The sequence below is a fragment of the Mustela erminea genome, chromosome 8 (assembly GCF_009829155.1).
Source record: "Mustela erminea isolate mMusErm1 chromosome 8, mMusErm1.Pri, whole genome shotgun sequence".
In the NCBI taxonomy this organism is placed as follows: domain Eukaryota; kingdom Metazoa; phylum Chordata; class Mammalia; order Carnivora; family Mustelidae; genus Mustela; species Mustela erminea.
The window spans coordinates 23,184,154-23,188,996 of record NC_045621.1 but is presented as its reverse complement, the minus strand read 5'-3'; positions in this window follow the sequence as shown (position 1 = coordinate 23,188,996).

Sequence of the window (4,843 nt, the reverse complement as noted above, 5' to 3'; positions counted from 1 at the left end):
TTCAAGTAATTGTGCTTGTTCTTTCAGTGAGAGACAAAAATAGAGACTACTTCCTAGATGTTTATGTCTTCTGGTTCTACTTATGTTTTTATTTCTACTCCAACGATTTGGCTTTATTTAGGTTTTAATATTATAAATGTCCCCAACACATTTTAGGAAGTGGCAGGTAAATACAATTTGCTAAGAATGATTTTTATTTTGTGAGTCTGCTGATAAGTTGTGTGGTGCCGTAAGTACCCTGAAAGTTAAACAGATTTACTGTGAGGAAACAAAACTAAGATTATACAGTAATCACTTAGTCAATGTGCTGGTTGCTCAAGCAAAAAACTTAGTCATTCTTGCCTCCTTCCTTTTCCTTATAGCATTCAATCCATCAGCAAACCCTGAGGCTTTAACCCTCAAATCTCTCAAATCAATCTTTTCTCATCACTTCCATCAAAATTATCCTTGCCCAAACTTTGAAAGGAAGCTTGGATTTGCAACCATCTCCTTACTTGTTTCCCCTGTTCTATACTGCCTCCTTCCTGTTTTCAACCTAGTCGCAGAATGGTCCTTTTAAAGTCTAAATGATAGTATATAATTTTCCCAGGCATTTAATTTCATTAGCAATAAAAATCAAAGACCTTACTATGGACCACAAGCCAAGGGCTAACACTCTAGTTTCCTTTGAGCTATCTAGTAACCACTCCCCAATTCAACCCTTGCTCCTTGCTACTCATTGAATATAATAGCACACATCTATCTTGGAACTTTAGTATTTCACTTTATCCCCAAATCCTTGCAGGGCTTGGTCCTTCTCCTCCTCCAGTTCTGTGCTAAATATGATTTCCATAATGCCTTCCATGATCATTTCTTTTTTCTTTTCTTTTTTTTAAAAGATTTTATTTATTTATTTGACAGACAGAGATCACAAGTGGGCAGAGAGGCAGACAGAGAGAGAGGGAGAAACAGGCTCCCTGCTGAGCATAGAGCCTGATGTGGGGCTCGATCCCAGGACCCTAGGATCATGACCTGAGTCGAAGGCAGAGAATTTAACCCACTGAGCCATCCAGGTGCCCCATCCGTGATCATTTCTTATAATCATACTCTTTCCACACCCCCCAAGCCTACTTTAAATATCTCCATAGCCCTTATCAGCGTTTCACTATATTTATTTGTTAGTCTCTCCACTAACATTGTTTACAGAGGACATCTTCATTGATTTATCCTCAGAGCCTAGGTCACCACCTGACACACTGTATGTTTCAACAAACATTTGCTGACTAAACACTGAGTAAAATAGTAATCATGGTTGGTCTTTTACATAGGTGAAGTGGACGGCACTAGCCCATACCACTGGAGGCTCAAAAGTCCTGTTTGCTCCTTTTGTTTATACAACTGTTTTCCCCAAATCTTATTTCACATTTAAAAGGAAGAATTAAAATATATTAGTTAGCCATGTTTACTCTTCAGGAAGGAGATACGACCCTCTGTTAGGACAGTCATGAAGATCTATGCAGGTTTTGAGATGTACAGAAGGGTTGGTTGAGGGGGCATAAGAGAAATCCTGCCAGGGCTAGCTAGATAAGTTCTAACTTGGGGTTGCATTGCCTTGGAACTCATCCCAAAAGGTTTTTCTACTTTTCACAAAGGAACTAATGTAATCATATCAGAAGTGTGGGAGAGAGGAGGACAGACTGGGTATTTGGGGTTAGGTGTAGGAGGAAGACTGAATTTTTACTAAAATGGCTTTATTCTCTGTGACATTGTTGGCTTCTTTTATTTACTTTTTATGTATATGCATTATATATTGTTAAGAAAGGAAAAAGGTATATGAGACATCATCAACCTATTGACATAATTTACCCTAAAATATAATAGATGGATCAACAGCAGAGCCTTCCTTTATAATGAGTCTGTTGGATATCACCCATTTGTCCTCCAGGTCTATTTTCTACACTCTGCACACTGTTCTGTGCCCTATATGAACCACATTAACAAGCTTCCTTTTTTCTGGTGTCCAGTGGAATTTGTCCAAGGTAGAGCCCCAGTAGGATACCAGATGGATGATGTATGAATTTTGATTATCTATTTCCTTGATTCCAAAGTCAAAGCTTTTCTCAAAGTGGCCCTCTCTATATATCTTTCTCCTTTTGGATCCTGATAACTACTCTTTCATCCAAAGAATGGCACCACATCATCTGTATACCTTCCTTATACTTTTGTTACTCGTTCCTTTACTAAATCGTTTTGGGTTATCTTTGAACATGTCATGTGTTTTCCTGCTAGAATTCTGACTGACACACATTTCATGAGAAGAGAGCTGTAAGGAGACTGTAAAGAAGGAGCAGAAGCATGGGGTCAGAGATAGGTCAGAAATCGGTAGAGATAAACAGACCATCTAAGACATGGACTTTTGGGGTTAGAGACTTTGCATTTGTTTAGCCCATGTCCTTCATTTTATCATCTGAGGGAAACTAAGACTGAGAGAGATTTAGTGACCTCGTTCCAGGTCATGTGGCCAGTTAGTACCAGAACCACAATTTGTATTCAGATCTAAAACATAAACTTATTACTCTGTCATAGTCAATAATTTTGCCCAGGGCCAGCCATGGAAAAAATATGCCCTTTTGTAACTTAAGTGCTAGCTTCTTTCTTTTTCTAACATCGAAAGGTATGAATATATACACACCCTGTTCCTGGGATTGTACTCACTGAGATCATACCCAATAGGACAGATAAAATCTTTCTCCAGTTGTGGCTATGGTAATTGTTCCTTTTTCTAGCTGCATCATTTTTGACTTCTGGTTTGCTGACTCATTTCCTGTGTATCATATTGTTCTTTTCTATGATGCCTTCTCACATCATAAGGTTTTACATTAATTAAAGAATATTCTTATTTGGCCAATGTTGAAGAGGTTACTGCCTATATTTTCCTCTAGTATTTTGATAGATTCCTGCCTCACCTTGAGGTCTTTTATCCATTTCGAGTTTATCTTTGTATATGGTGTAAGAGAATGGTTAAGTATCATTCTTCTATACATAGCTGCCCAATTTTCCCAGCACCATTTATTGAAGAGACTGTCTTTTTTCCATTGGATATTTTTTTCTACTTTGTCAAAGATTATTTGGCCATAGAGTTGTGGGTCCATATCGAGGCTCTCTACTCTGTTCCACTGGTCTATGTGTCTGTTTTTGTGCCACTACCATGCTGTCTTGGTGATCACAGCTTTGTACTAAAGGTTGAAATCAGGCAATGTGATGCCCCCAGCTTTGTTTTTCTTTTCCAACACTGGTTGGTTTTGGTTCCATACAAACTTTAGGGTTATTTGTCCCAGCACTTTGAAAAATCCTGGTGGAATTTTGATTAGGATGGCATTGAAAGTACAGATTGCTCTTGGAAGTATAGACAACAACTTCTTTCAAGACATGTCTCCAAAGGCAAAGGAAACAAAAGCAAAAATTAACTTTTGGGACTTCATCAAGATTAAAAGCTTCTGCACAGCAAAGGAAATAGTCAACAAAACAAAGAGGCAACCCATGGAATGGGAGAAGGTATTTGCAAATGACGATACAGACAATGGGATGATATCCAAGATCTATAAAGAGCTCCTCAAACACAACACACACAAAATAGATAATCACATAAAAAAATGGGCAGAAGTCATGAACAGACACTTCTCCAATGAAGACATACAAATGGCTATCAGACACATGAAAAAATGTTCATCATCATTAACCATCAGGGAAATTCACATGCAAACCACATGGCCCAAATTAGCAAAATTAGGAAACAACATGTGTTGGAGAGAATGTGGAGAAAGGGGAACCCTCTTACACTGTTGGTGGGAATGCAAGTTGGTGCAGCCACTTTGGAAAACAGTGTGGAGATTCCTTAAGAAATTAAAAATAGAGCTACCTTATGACCCTGCAATTGCACTACTGGGTATTTACCCCTAAGATACAGATGCAGTGAAAAGAAGGGCCCTCTGTACCCCAATGTTCATAGCAGCAATGGCCACAGTCGCCAAAGTTTGGAAAGAACCAAGATACCCTTCAATAGACGAATGGATAAGGAAGATATGGTCCATATATACAATGGAGTATTATGCCTCCATCAGAAAGGATGAATACCCAACTTTTGTATCGATATGGACGGGACTGGAGGAGATTATGCTGAGTGAAATAAGTCAAGCAAAGAGAGTCAATTATCATATGGTTTCACTTACTTATGGAGAATAAGAAATAACATGGAGGACATTAGCAGAAGGAAAGGAAAAGTGGATTCGAGGAAACTGGAGGGGGAGATGAACCATGAGATACTATCAACACTGAGTAACAAATTGAGGGCTTTGGAGAAGAGGGGATGGGGATTAGGTGAACCTGGTGGTGGGTATTAAGGAGGGCACGTATTGCATGGAGCACTGGGTGTGGTGCATAAACAATGTATCTTGAACACTGAAAAAAAAAGAATATTCTTATTTGTATATGGTTGGTCACTAGAAGCTCAAATTTTAAATGCAGAGCTCTCTCTAATGACTATTGATATAGATTCAGTTATGTGTCTTCTAAGTTGTCCAAACTTTGAAGTTTTTAAAAAATATCAGTGCTTGTTTTTCCTTACCTAGAAAGTGGTAATAATAATGTCTACCCAATAGGTCTGGAGTGAGATTTAAGTTAGATAATACATACAGAGCTCTTAGAAGAGTAGATGGCCTATAACACACCATCAATGAAGGTTAATTACTATTGCTTACTTCAGTAGTAAGGTGACACTTCATGCTACAAATTTCAGATCCATGTTCACAGTCTCTTTTTTTTGTATTTTGGGATGTGTGTATAGGGGAGGATGGGTGAGACTTTA